This window comes from Chlorocebus sabaeus, chromosome 23 (genome assembly GCF_047675955.1).
Source record: "Chlorocebus sabaeus isolate Y175 chromosome 23, mChlSab1.0.hap1, whole genome shotgun sequence".
NCBI lineage: Eukaryota > Metazoa > Chordata > Mammalia > Primates > Cercopithecidae > Chlorocebus > Chlorocebus sabaeus.
The window spans coordinates 83,203,622-83,219,091 of record NC_132926.1 but is presented as its reverse complement, the minus strand read 5'-3'; the positions used below and the strand labels follow the sequence as shown (position 1 = coordinate 83,219,091).

The 15,470-nt window shown below is 41.0% G+C and overlaps 1 pseudogene; it reads left to right on the top strand.

Annotated features, from left to right (window-relative positions):
- Positions 1–9,819: 9,819 nt before the first annotated feature.
- Positions 9,820–12,002, top strand: LOC103244264 (tRNA-dihydrouridine(16/17) synthase [NAD(P)(+)]-like pseudogene; annotated as a pseudogene).
- Positions 12,003–15,470: the final 3,468 nt, after the last annotated feature.

Below are 15,470 nucleotides of genomic sequence, written 5' to 3'. Positions count from 1 at the left end.
ACTTTGACGAGATGAGAGAAGAAGGCTTCAGTCCATCAAACTTCTCAGAGCTAAAGGAGGAATTACGTACCCAGTGCAAAGAAACTAAAAATCTTGAAAAAAAAGTGGAAGAATTGATGGCTAGAATAATTAATGCAGAGAAGGTCATAAACGAAATGAAAGAGATGAAAACCATGACACGAGAAATACGTGAGAAATGCACAAGCTTCAGTAACCGCCTCGATCAACTGGAAGAAAGAGTATCAGCGATTGAGGATCAAATGAATGAAATGAAGCGAGAAGAGAAACCAAAAGAAAAAAGAAGAAAAAGAAATGAACAAAGCCTGCAAGAAGTATGGGATTATGTAAAAAGACCAAATCTACGTCTGATCGGGGTGCCTGAAAGTGAGGGGGAAAATGGAACCAAGTTGGAAAACACTCTTCAGGATATCATCCAGGAGAACTTCCCCCACATAGTAGGGCAGGCCAACATTCAAATCCAGGAAATACAGAGAACGCCACAAAGATACTCCTCGAGAAGAGCAACTCCAAGACACATAATTGCCAGATTCACCAAAGTCGAAATGAAGGAAAAAATCTTAAGGGCAGCCAGAGAGAAAGGTCAGGTTACCCACAAAGGGAAGCCCATCAGACTAACAGCAGATCTCTCGGCAGAAACTCTACAAGCCAGAAGAGAGTGGGGGCCAATATTCAACATCCTTAAAGAAAATAATTTTAAACCCAGAATTTCATATCCAGCCAAACTAAGTTTCATAAGTGAAGGAGAAATAAAATCCTTTACAGATAAGCAAATGTTTAGAGATTTTGTCACCACCAGGCCTGCCTTACAAGAGACCCTGAAGGAAGCACTAAACATGGAAAGGAACAACCGGTACCAGCCATTGCAAAAACATGCCAAAATGTAAAGACCATCAAGGCTAGGAAGAAACTGCATCAACTAACGAGCAAAATAACCAGTTAATATCATAATGGCAGGATCAAGTTCACACATAACAATCTTAACCTTAAATGTAAATGGACTAAATGCTCCAATTAAAAGACACAGACTGGCAAACTGGATAAAGAGTCAAGACCCATCAGTCTGCTGTATTCAGGAGACCCATCTCACATGCAGAGACATACATAGGCTCAAAATAAAGGGATGGAGGAAGATTTACCAAGCAAATGGAGAACAAAAAAAAGCAGGGGTTGCAATACTAGTCTCTGATAAAACAGACTTTAAACCATCAAAGATCAAAAGAGACAAAGAAGGCCATTATATAATGGTAAAGGGATCAATTCAACAGGAAGAGCTAACTATCCTAAATATATATGCACCCAATACAGGAGCACCCAGATTCATAAAGCAAGTCCTTAGAGACTTACAAAGAGACTTAGACTCCCATACAATAATCATGGGAGACTTCAACACTCCACTGTCAACATTAGACAGATCAACGAGACAGAAAGTTAACAAGGATATCCAGGAATTGAACTCATCTCTGCAGCAAGCAGACCTAATAGACATCTATAGAACTCTCCACCCCAAATCAACAGAATATACATTCTTCTCAGCACCACATCGCACTTACTCCAAAATTGACCACATAATTGGAAGTAAAGCACTCCTCAGCAAATGTACAAGAACAGAAATTATAACAAACTGTCTCTCAGACCACAGTGAATCAAACTAGAACTCAGGACTAAGAAACTCAATCAAAACCGCTCAACTACATGGAAACTGAACAACCTGCTCCTGAATGACTACTGGGTACATAACGAAATGAAGGCAGAAATAAAGATGTTCTTTGAAACCAATGAGAACAAAGATACAACATACCAGAATCTCTGGGACACATTTAAAGCAGTGTGTAGAGGGAAATTTATAGCACTAAATGCCCACAAGAGAAAGCAGGAAAGATCTAAAATTGACACTCTAACATCGCAGTTAAAAGAACTAGAGAAGCAAGAGCAAACACATTCGAAAGCTAGCAGAAGGCAAGAAATAACTAAGATCAGAGCAGAACTGAAGGAGATAGAAACACAAAAAACCCTCCAAAAAATCAATGAATCCAGGAGTTGGTTTTTTGAAAAGATCAACAAAATTGACAGACCGCAAGCAAGACTAATAAAGAAGAAAAGAGAGAAGAATCAAATTGATGCAATAAAAAATGATAAAGGGGATATCACCACCGACCCCACAGAAATACAAACTACCATCAGAGAATACTATAAACACCTCTATGCAAATAAACTGGAAAATCTAGAAGAAATGGATAATTTCCTGGACACTTACACTCTTCCAAGACTAAACCAGGAAGAAGTTGAATTCCTGAATAGACCAATAGCAGGCTCTGAAATTGAGGCAATAATTAATAGCCTACCAACCAAAAAAAGTCCAGGACCAGATGGATTCACAGCCGAATTCTACCAGAGGTACAAGGAGGAGCTGGTACCATTCCTTCTGAAACTATTTCAAACAATAGAAAAAGAGGGAATCCTCCCTAACTCATTTTATGAGGCCAACATCATCCTGATACCAAAGCCTGGCAGAGACACAACCAAAAAAGAGAATTTTAGGCGAATATCCCTGATGAACATCGATGCAAAAATCCTCAATAAAATTCTGGCAAACCGGATTCAGCAACACATCAAAAAGCTTATCCACCATGATCAAGTGGGCTTCATCCCTGGGATGCAAGTCTGGTTCAACATTCGCAAATCAATAAACATAATCCAGCATATAAACAGAACCAAAGACAAGAACCACATGATTATCTCAATAGATGCAGAAAAGGCTTTTGACAAAATTCAACAGCCCTTCATGCTAAAAACTCTCAATAAATTCGGTATTGATGGAACGTACCTCAAAATAATAAGAGCTATTTATGACAAACCCACAGCCAGTATCATACTGAATGGGCAAAAACTGGAAAAATTCCCTTTGAAAACTGGCACAAGACAGGGATGCCCTCTCTCACCACTCCTGTTCAACATAGTGTTGGAAGTTCTGGCTAGGGCAATCAGGCAAGAGAAAGAAATCAAGGGAATTCAGTTAGGAAAAGAAGAAGTCAAATTGTCCCTGTTTGCAGATGACATGATTGTATATTTAGAAAACCCCATTGTCTCAGCCCAAAATCTCCTTAAGCTGATAAGCAACTTCAGCAAAGTCTCAGGATACAAAATTAATGTGCAAAAATCACAAGCATTCTTATACACCAGTAACAGACAAACAGAGAGCCAAATCATGAATGAACTTCCATTCACAATTGCTTCAAAGAGAATAAAATACCTAGGAATCCAACTTACAAGGGATGTAAAGGACCTCTTCAAGGAGAACTACAAACCACTGCTCAGTGAAATAAAAGAGGACACAAACAAATGGAAGAACATACCATGCTCATGGATAGGAAGAATCAATATCATGAAAATGGCCATACTGCCCAAGGTAATTTATAGATTCAACGCCATCCCCATCAAACTACCAATGAGTTTCTTCACAGAATTGGAAAAAACTGCTTTAAAGTTCATATGGAACCAAAAAAGAGCCCGCATCTCCAAGACAATCCTAAGTCAAAAGAACAAAGCTGGAGGCATCACGCTACCTGACTTCAAACTATACTACAAGGCTACAGTAACCAAAACAGCATGGTACTGGTACCAAAACAGAGATATAGACCAATGGAACAGAATAGAGTCCTCAGAAATAATACCACACATCTACAGCCATCTGATCTTTGACAAACCTGAGAGAAACAAGAAATGGGGAAAGGATTCCCTATTTAATAAATGGTGCTGGGAAAATTGGCTAGCCATAAGTAGAAAGCTGAAACTGGATCCTTTCCTTACTCCTTTTACGAAAATTAATTCAAGATGGATTAGAGACTTAAATGTTAGACCTAATACCATAAAAATCCTAGAGGAAAACCTAGGTAGTACCATTCAGGACATAGGCATGGGCAAAGACTTCATGTCTAAAACACCAAAAGCAACGGTAGCAAAAGCCAAAATTGACAAATGGGATCTCATTAAACTAAAGAGCTTCTGCACGGGAAAAGAAACTACCATCAGAGTGAACAGGCAACCTACAGAATGGGAGAAAATTTTTGCAATCTACTCATCTGACAAAGGACTAATATCCAGAACCTACAAAGAACTCAAACAAATTCACAAGAAAAAAACAAACAACCCCATTAAAAAGTGGGCAAAGGATATGAACAGACATTTTTCAAAAGAAGATATTCATACAGCCAACAGACACATGAAAAAATGCTCATCATCACTGGCCATCAGAGAAATGCAAATCAAAACCACAATGAGATACCATCTCACACCAGTTAGAATGGCGATCATTCAAAAGTCAGGAAACAACAGGTGCTGGAGAGGATGTGGAGAAATAGGAACACTTTTACACTGTTGGTGGGATTGTAAACTAGTTCAACCATTATGGAAAACAGTATGGCGATTCCTCAAAGATCTAGAACTAGATGTACCATATGACCCAGCCATCCCATTACTGGGTATATACCCAAAGGATTATAAATTATGTTATTATAAAGACACATGCACACGTATGTTTATTGCAGCACTATTCACAATAGCAAAGACTTGGAATCAACCCAAATGTCCATCAGTGACAGACTGGATTAAGAAAATGTGGCACATATACACCATGGAATACTATGCAGCCATAAAAAAGGATGAGTTTGTGTCCTTTGTAGGGACATGGATGCAGCTGGAAACCATCATTCTTAGCAAACTATCACAAGAACAGAAAACCAAACACCACATGTTCTCACTCATAGGTGGGAACTGAACAATGAGATCACTCGGACTCGGGAAGGGGAACATCACACACCAGGGCCTATCATGGGGAGGGGGAAGGGGGGAGGGACTGCATTGGGAGTTATACCTGATGTAAATGACGAGTTGATGGGTGCTGACGAGTTGATGGGTGCAGCACAGCAACATGGCACAAGTATACATATGTAACAAAGCTGCACGTTATGCACATGTACCCTAGAACTTAAAGTATAATAATAATAATTAAAAAAAAAAAAAAGAAAGAAAAAAAGAAAAAACTCACCCCTATGATTCAATTACCTCCCACCAAGTCCCTCCCAGGACACATGCCGATTATGGAAGCTACAATTCAAGATGAGATTTAGGTAGGGACACAGGCAAACCGTATCAGAGAGCTTGGTACATTTTTAAGGATTTCCAACAGACAGAAAAAAGAGATCTGATTTAAGGGAGGGGAAACATCCACTATTATGCAGCTGCACTACTTGGCCTCTCAGGAGCATGTTTCCCTTTCATTCATTTTTCTCTTTTATTTTTGCTATGCCAATCCCAATTTATTCTATTTTGCCCACTTCACTCTGGGAAGGGTGAGCTACTCCCAGCTCCAGGGGTAAATCCTAATTTACCTAAGCTGATCATTGTACTCCCTTCGTCTTGTGATAGATTGGCATGCATATCTCTATATATAATATATGCGTGTATATATTTGTGTATGTTATATATAATTGTGTATACGTTTATATATATATACACACAGTAGTTCTGGCTCATGCATTGTGAGAGAAAACCCGCTGTAGAGACTTCTGGAAAAGAGTTTCGCTGCTGAAAGACACATGAGAAATGAAGTTCCCCTTCTTCTGGCTGTTGTTCCTCTTGGAACTGCAGCAGCCATCTTGTGGTATTGAAGAAAACTATCTCAGGATGGCAGAGTAGAAAATGGAAAGGACCTGGGTCCTCAATCACATCATTAAATTGTTGATGAGTTACCCTTGAGACAAAATACTTCAGGACTATGGAAGATAACTTTTCCTCGGTGTTTAAATCAGTCTAGTAAGGATTTTCTGCAGCCCAAAGTGCACATTAATATGTAAAATGCAGCCAGAGTTAAGAGTCAGATCAACCTTATCAAATGTTCCTGATAGTTGAAGAAGAAGAGTCATTCTTGGTTTAGGTCCAAATAGAAAGTGAAAAACTCAAAATCCTTAATTGTATTTTAATACATATGTGCTATGTATAACACATATAGCTTAAAAGGACATTTTAGTCATATTTCTTCAAATAAATGAAGAAATATATCAAGTAAGGTTTAATCAGAAAAGAACTATTAGGAGACAGATGATTATGATGACTAGATAGATAGATAGATAGATAGATAGATAGATAGATAGATATAGATAAGGGGATTCGGTACAGGGATTTGACCTTATCAACTTTGGGAGCTGGTTAAACAGTCACTGTAAGGCTGTCGACTTTGCACCTGAAGCTGAAACTCTTAAGTCCATACAGTAGACAGTCGGGAAAGAAGATGGGTCTAAAGTGAGGAAGACCAAGAACAGTCTCAAACCTATAAGCACAATTGGAGCCCCTGAGAACACACTGACCAATATGTCATTTCTTGTTTCTTCTCACCTGAAGGAAATACAAGCCCTGTAGAAACAAGGGCCATTCATCAAGGTGCTAAACACACACACCTGGCCCAGGAGTCAGAGACACTGACTCCAGGGGAGGGTAGAACAGGTGCAGGCCTGGTCACTGACTCATGCCAGGAGGTGATCCAACAGACAAGCAACGAGCTGTCTAGGCCATAAAATGGCTGCACCTTCACTTTTGCCCTCTGAATCTCCCACAAAAATGTCCCTGGTGGCCCACGCTAACTGGCAACACACAGGACAGTAAATTCTGGGAAGTCTAATGTAGACTAGCCAAGTTGACACACTAAAAATTCACCAAAACTTGCCAGCTTCTCGTGAAATAAATGGAGTCTATTGTTATCATGGTGTTTCTTTTTCTTAATCTAATAGGACAGTCTTTGGAAAAAACATCTCCGTATTTACATGCATGCTTACCAAAGCCTTTTAGTGGCATCTGTTTTGCAAAATATTTGCATCTGCTCAGCATCTTACTATTTTAATTAGATGTTATAAATAAGAGAGCACTTATCGTCTCTGAACTGTATCCTGAACTTTCTTGAATATGCAGATAGTGAGAGATGTCCATTCTGAAGACAGTTGCTTTACAGACATATGCTACTTGTTATGATAGTAGAACACCTTTGCCAAAGTACCATATCCTAGTCTCAATTTTGCCAAATTTATCAAGAATAAATATTATCTCTGCCCTAGAAGACCAATAATGAAGGTTATGCATGATCAAGGTAATGTGAACAAGAATTGTCTAATATCTGAAAAATCTATTTTAACAAACATGTTTTTCTGTGTTATAGTGAATGAAAGACTCAGCAGTGAATAAACCATAGACATCAGTACTATATACAAAGGTCAAAGTTAAGAAATATACATATATGTTAAATGAGATTGATGAAGTCAATAATTAACCTGTATCCACTTAGGTCAATTTACCTCTTTGTGTCTCTATTTTCTTATTTACAAAGTGAGATAAATAAAGCAAATTCTAAGATTAACTTCCAACTTGATTCTATATATATTTCTGAATGTATTCATGTATTTAATTCCAGTATTATTTAATACTTTAGGAGTACAGAATAAAACAATTTAAAACATAAAAATACTTATACATAAAATATTTATACATTTGCACAAATATATTGCAAATATATCATTATAACAGAGGCATGAACTACTTTATAATTATTTGCATAAACTAAAAAATATAAATCCAACCAGAAAAATTTTGCATCAAATGTATCACAGAATATTTTTCTGTTTTGTTGTTGTTGTTGTTTGTTTTGACACAGAGTCACACTTTGTTGCCCAGACTAGAGTGCAGTGGCATCATGTCGGTACAAGTGAGTCCCCTGTCTCAGCCTCCTGAGTAGCTGGGATTACAGGTGCCCACTACCACGCCTGGCTAATTTTTTTGTATTTTTAGTAGAGATGAGGTTTCACTGTGTTGGCCAGGCTGGTCTCAAACTCCCGACCTCAGGCGATTCGCCTGCCTGTGCCCCCCAAAATACTGGAATTACAGACATGAGCCACTGTGCCCTGCCCTGTGTATATTTTTTAATTTGTACAAGTTAATTTTAAAATCTGAAGGCCAAAATATGCAATGAACAAACAAGACAATGTGTTAAACAAGTCTAAATACAATATCAGCTTTGGGAAACAAGAAAAAGTTAATGACAGATAATTGGTTGGGAGGAGATATTTACAATATTTTGAACCAATAAGGAACTAATTTTTAGTATCCCAAAGGAACAATAATTAACATGTAAAAGGAAAATCAATATAAAAATTAGTAAATGATATAAGCAGGCAATCCATAGAAGAAAATAACTCAAAAGAATATAAAATATATGAAAAGATGTCAAACTCATTGTTAATCGAGAGAAATACAAGTGAAAATAAAAGGGAGAATTTTTTAAATAAAGCAAGATGATGCTACTTTATACCTATAAGATTGAGGGAAAAAAAGTCTGATAATGTCAATCATTGACATGAATAAGGGACTACAGAATCTACAAATGGGAGTGCAGACCGGTGCAGACCCTCTGGAGAGCAATTTGGTAACAGTTTGTCAAATGGAATAATAAAGTAAAATAGACCCTGTGACTGAGTAATCCTATTCCTAGGTACGTTGCGAGAATTTTCTTACACAGGCTCAGCCTATAAGCGGACATATGCAAGTATATTAATCTCAGGGTTGTTCGTAGTAATAGGAAGTTAGCTAAACTGGAAAGCTGAATGGAGAACTATACAGTCAAAATAAAAGAATGGGGAGATTTATGAAACCAAAGTAAACATTAAAAACCAAAACACCACTGTTAAAAATTATAAAGAAATTAGAAACAGCATGGGGCAAAACCACCACAGCTGAAAATCAAATCAGCGGCCTAGAGAGAAAGACATAAGAGAATGACTGCAGATGCAAAATAAGAAAAACAGATTGAGGCCGGGCGCGGCAGCTCACACCTGTAATCCCAGCACTTTGGGAGGCCAAGGTGGACAGATCACCTGAGGTCAGGAGTTCAAGACCAGCCTGGCCATCATGGTGAAACCCCGTCTCTACTAAAAACACAAAAATTAGCCGGGCATGGTGGTGCATGCCTGTAATCCCAGCTACTCGGGAGGCTAGGGCAGGAGAATCGCTTGAATCCAGGAGGCGGAGGTTGCAGTGAACAGAGATCATGCCACTGCACACCAGCCTGGGTGACAGAGTCAGACTCCGTCTCAAAAAAAAAAAAAAAAAAAAAAATTGAAGAAATTATATAGAAAATTATAGAAAAAGAGGACAATGAAACAGAAAATATATTCATAGATACTATTTTATTAAAACAACTTTCATACATGGAAGAAGTAATGCAATCTGCAGTGTGAAAAAGTATACAGATTATCAACATAAACACATATTCTGGTTAAGTTACTGAAATTAAGAATAAAAAGTTCTTCGTGTTTCCTTACAAAACAACCAACTACACGAGGAAAAAGGCTGTTAACAGCAGACGATGTAGCAATAGCTACAAAAGGCTGAGGGAAACAAAGTTTGACCTCTGGGCATAATATTCAGTCAAGGGGATACACAGATGAAAGGCAGGTGTCCTAAGACCTCACTGAACTGGGAGAACACTGAAGTCTCTGCAAAATCTATTGGATGACAGAACCGACTCAACCTAGAGATTAAAGTAGAAATTTTGGGTGGCAACTTGGAGCCCTGGGCCCGGCAGCAGCCCCCGCGCGGTGCAGGTGTTCGCTTAGGCCCGAGCACTGGCAGGGACCCCGGGAGGCGGCTGGGCAGGAGCCAGGCTGGCCTGGGAACCCGGCACTTGGAGCCCGGCACCCGACGCCTCCGTAGCCAACGGTGCGCAGCTGACAAGAAGGGACCCTCGGGCACCTGGAGACCATGCCAAAGCAGCAGGGCTTCGAGTTCTGCAGTTGCACCCTGGGGCAGGGCCGTGCCACGTGGTGGCCCCCATGGTGACCAGAGCAAGCTGGCCTGGAGGCTGCTGAACCGCCGCCATGGGGCACAGCTGTGCTACACACCCACGCTGCACACCCAGGTATTCAGCCACAACACCAACTACTGAAAGGAAAACCTGTACTGCGAGGTGTACCCTAAGTACCGGGCCCCTCATCCTGCAGTTCTGTGCCAATGACCCTGAGGTGTTAGTTCAGACAGCTCTCCTGGCTCAGGATTACTGTGACGCCATCAACCTGAACCTGGGCCGCCTACAGGTGATAGCCAAGAGAGGTCACTATGGCGCCTACCTGCCAGACGAGTGGGACCTGCTCCAAAGAATGATTGAGCTGACACACGAGAAACTCTGTTCCGGTCACATGCAAAATTCGTGTCTTCCCAGAGATTGACAAGACTATGAGGTACGTCCAGATCCTGGAGAAGGCCAGCTGCCAGTTGCTGACCTTGCATGGGCGTGCCAAGAAGCAGATGGGGACCCTGTCGGCCGCAGCGTCCTGTGAGCAGTGTGGAAGGCTGTGGCCATCCTTGTGTTTGCAAACGGAAACATCCAGTGCCTGTGGAATGTGGAGGGCTACATTTAGGACACAGGCGTGCAGGGACTCATGAGAGCCGAGGGTAACCCGTACAACCTCGCCCTATTTGAGGGCCGGAGCCCTGTGGTGTGGGAGCTGGTCAGGGAGTACCTGGACATCCTGCAGGAGCACCCCTGGCCACTGTCCTGCGTCAGGGCCCACCTCTTCAAGCTGTGGCACCGCGCACTGCAGGTACATCAGCAGCTGCCAGAGGAGCTGGCCAAGGTGAAGACCCTGGAAGAGGTCGCTGCGTGAGCCAGGAGTTGAAGCTGTGGTGTCAGGAGGAAATATCCAGGCAGGAGGTAGCAAAGACAGCCAGCGACTTGCCCTTCCCCTGGATCTGCCAGCCCTACCTCGGGCCAGGGCCCAGGGAAGTGAGCAAGGAGAAGGTGGGTGCGTGCAACAAGCAGACCCAGGAGGTGGAGTGCTGCACAGACGTCCTGTCCAAGAACAAGCAAAGAAGCAGCTGGGGATCTGCCACAAGACCTTCTACCCTATCTGGAGCTAAAATATGCAAAGTCTGACCAATGTGGAAATGTTACTTGGGGAAGGGGAGAGGGGGTGTGGGTCCTTCTTCTTAGAGCTCCCGAAGCTTTGGTGGTGGGCTGCTTCCAAGATGGCAGCAAGCCTCTTGTTCTCTGACCTGGGATTCTTGGCCTCACCAATTTCAAGGAATGGAATCTTGGGCCATGTAGTGAGTGTTATAGCTCTATTAGAAGCTGTGGGTCACGGAAGAGAACCATGGAACCCACTGATTAGTGTTCAGCTCCATTAGGACCAACCTGGGCACTTAGCCCTGCGGGAACAATGGCAAACATTTAGCCAGATAGGGAGTGGCCATGGGCACCTCACTGGATCAGGAGGCAGCAGACACACTGCTGGATCTGGAGGGATGGAAGTCAGCAGTGGGTCTGCCACTGCACACAGCAGTGGTGGATGGTAAGCAAAAGCTCACCTTGAGCCCTAACAAACATGGATCGGAAGAGTGTGTAGTTGCAAGATTTAATAGAGTGAAAATAGAGCTCCCATAAAATGGGAGGGGACCCAAAGGGGGTTGCCCCTCCCTGTTTGAATGTCTGGGGTTTATATCCCAATCATTGTCCCTCCCTCTGTGCTCTCAGGCGATAGGTGATTGGCTGTTTACCTCCTGTTTTTGCCTAATTAGCATTTTAGTGAGCTCTCTTTACTACCTGATTGGTCGGCTGTGAGCTAAGTTGCAAGCCCCGTGTTTAGAGGTGGATGTGGTCGCCTTCCCAGCTAGGCTTAGGGATTATTGGCCTAGGAAATCCAGCTAGTCCTGTCTCTCAGTAACCCAAAGGGCAACAGGTGTGTGTTCAGCTGTGCTGTGGCTGCTGCAAGAAGCAAGCCTCCAAAGAGACCACGGATTGCTTTTTTAAACCAAATTTGAGAAGTGTCTGGCCTGAGCTGCAGGAGCCTCACCTGACAGGGCCTGGAACACCAGGTGGCTTCTACCAAGTCATGGGAGTGCCCTGGCCTGAAGGCCCCAGAACTCCCAACCCCCAGCACTGTTGCTGAAGACTGCATGTGTCCTACTTGAGGAAACGCCTTTTACTTAGGGAATCTCCCACTACTTAACATGGAAAGATGCGCTCATGTCCTCGCCTTGGCCTACTCTTGGGGCCTGGAAATGTTGCAGCAGGAAGCAGGCCCCAGGCTGGATTAGCCTTGTTCTCCCAATGCATGTGTTCAAAAGTAAACAAATTATTTCAAAGATTAAAAAAAAAAAAAAAAAAAAAACAGAAATCTTGATAAAATGGGAATATTGAATAAATGTAGAGAAATAAATTTACCAATGTAGACATTTTGATTGTAGAATACAATGTATGTGTTGTAAAACTTTACAAATTAACAATATAAGCTAGTTAATAAAATATCAGGAGGGAAAATATGGGAGAGGGACAGAGAGTAGTTTACTAAATGTTTTATATTTCATAATAAAGAGTCATTAGACACTATGTGAATTTTATAAATCAAGAAAGAGTTAAAAAGTATAAAATTTATAAAAATAACTGATATAAGAACTAAAAACAGACCTTTCAGATATCAGAAAAAAATACACAGAGAAAAAGAGAGCAAATCAAAGATAATATATAAAGTAAAAGAGAATATAAAGCATTATAAATAAAAAATAAGATGAAGACTAAACATATCTGTCCTTTTAATAAACATAAATGAGATAAATGCATTTTTTTGTGAGCAATCTTCACTCGCTGCAACCTCTGCCTCCTAGGTTCAAGTGATTCTCCTGCTTCAGCTGCCTGAATAGCTGGGATTACAGGCACACACCATCTTGCCCAGCTAACCTTGCCCGGCTAATTTTTAGTAGAGACAGGGTCTCACCATGTTGGCCAGGCTGATCTCAAACTCCTGACCTCAGGTGATTTGCCCATCTCAGCCTCCCAAAGTGGTGGGATTACAGGCATGAGCCACTGCACCTGGCTTTTTTTTTAATTTGCTTTCTTTTGTCTGTCATATTGATGCAGGATTTTTGCTTCTTAGTTCAGCTAAAATCCAAGTTCTTATCTCATGACCAGGAAAAAATTAGGCACAAGGACACATTGAAGGTTGAGGAGAGCTGATTTATTAGGCAAAAAGAAAGCTCTCAGCAAACAAAAAGGGAGTCCTGCCAACAGGCTCCCACCTCACAGATTGAATACTAGGCCACCACACATGAGCTGAGGAGGCCAGGCTCCTCCCCCTGCATAAGGTGCAAATCCCCATTGGCTTCACCCGCACAAGCGGGGCCCCAGTCTGTCATGGGCATGCCTAGACAAGGCCCTGGGCAGGTTCCCTTATCTGCTTTCTTCATGGATCATTCCCTCCTCTAAAGAAGTACATCCAACACCATTAGAATAAGGATAAGGACAAAGACCAATCTTAACTGCTTCCTGCTGACAGAGGGCACTGTTTTGGGAAGACAGCAATCAGATCTCCTCAGAGGCCTATCTAAGGGTCTTTGGTAAAAGGGGGCTATTGTTTAAGGTTCCGTTACATGATCGTTTGGAGTTCAGTGGCCTGAAGGTAAGAAGAGACAAACTGTGTTATTAGAGAACATGTAGCAAAACTAAACAAAAAAGGGTAAAGACAGCTCAAAAATCCCAAGACTTCCAACACTCCCAGATAACTGGTGGCTACAGTCATGCCTGGTAAGATTTGGGTGCATGAGACTTGGCTTTGGTGAGCTCCATAGGTCTTATTTTCCCAAAAAGAAACCTCCAGGTTAGGAGCACCTATTTACTCCCATCACCTGGTAGGATTTGCAGGATAATTACTCAGAATTAAAACATTAATCTAGATTTTTACATTACCCATCCCTTTTGTTCCTTCTCAGCTGCAGCCGGAGATTGCTGGTTGGTCCACAGCAACAAGTAGGGTTAGTCTAAAATGTAGGCAAAAACTTAAAAACAACTAATGAGTTTAGAATTTAATGACAAATGTATGATAAATTTCGAAACATAATTTCTCTCTCTCCAATCCTCAATTAGTTAAAAGCAAATCATGATAAGCCTGAGCTGTTTGCAAAATAGAGTTTAGTCTTAATACTTGGCTTGATTACTTGCATAAAGTGCAACAAGAATAATTGTTTTTACATAGGCCTTTTTTTTTTTTTTTTTTTTTGAGACAGAGTTTTGCTCTTGTCGCCCAGGCTGGAATGCAGTGGGGTGATCTTGCCTTACTGCAACCTCTGCCTCCCAGGTTCAAGCGATTCTCCTGTTCTCCTGCCTCAGCCTACGTAGGCTTTGATGGAATTCTGTTCCACAAGGAATCTCAGATAGGACTTTCGAAAGCCAAGCCCAGCCATGGGTTTGTAAACTCAAATATCTATGAGTTAGGTAAACTCCATTCTTCTTGAGGTCCCAAGAACATGGCATTCCATGACCTGTTAGAAAGTGACATTCTTTACTCACCATAGGTTAGGAACCCTGTACAGGGACGGTGTAGACAAGGTATGAGGTCAGTTTTCCCAAGGGGCTTTTATCGGCTCTGCAAGTCAAGCTTGATTCCTTAAAGGGAAGCACACCCTTCCAGTCAAAGCCTTGGTAAAACAACCAGTTTCTCTAGTTGCATCCTGTTGCAAAAGAAAATGGATTCTTACTGCACTGATGCAAACAACTATACTGCCATAAGTCAAGAATACTCATAACAAGTTTCCAAATCCTGAAGAAGCCAGTCAGAGAAAAAAACAAATATGCTCCAAATTTTGTTCACAGGAGCATACGTTACTCAATTATTAAAGGCCATAAATAGCTCAAAATACATATCCTTGACTCTGAAAAACAAAACAAGGATCAGGAATGTTCCAAGCAAAAGTATGAAAAAATAGTACTTCAGTTTTCTATGAGGTCAGTCCATTCAGTTTACTCTTGCTTTGCTTGATATTCATGAACACTTCAGTTCTTCATGAGTCCTGTACTTCTTTTTATTCCATTGTCACATTCCCCAAAGTTATCAGAAACTTGCATTTGAGAGCACCTGTCAGGTTCTATAGCTGATTATAAACTGTGTTTTGAAGAGGATCAAAACAAGACAACAATTGTCTGTGAATAACAAAGTGTCCAGGGTAGTTACTCTCAAAACATGACTGACAAAGAAATTTGGTTATCTCTGTGGTTTCTAACAACATAAAAATCTTAATTGTGATTGATAGCATATACTCAGTCATTGAATTTTAGAAATCTCATACAATTCTGAAACAAATGTTAATATTATTTCCTAAAGTACAATCTGAAGAAGATGAAACATCATATTGGCAATCACACATACCTAAACATGTCAAATAATCCTGCTTACCTCTCTTTTGAATGTTCCAGGAGCCCTCTGTACCACTGAAAAGGTAGGGGTCAGGAAAGACAATCTTGAGGCTGAAATTTGATTTTGGGAAGTCCGTTAATGTTATGAAATAGAATTCCATATTACCATATGGAAGTTATTTATTTTGCCAAAATGATGACTCAAAAATTTTAAAACAAAGCAAAAACCTTT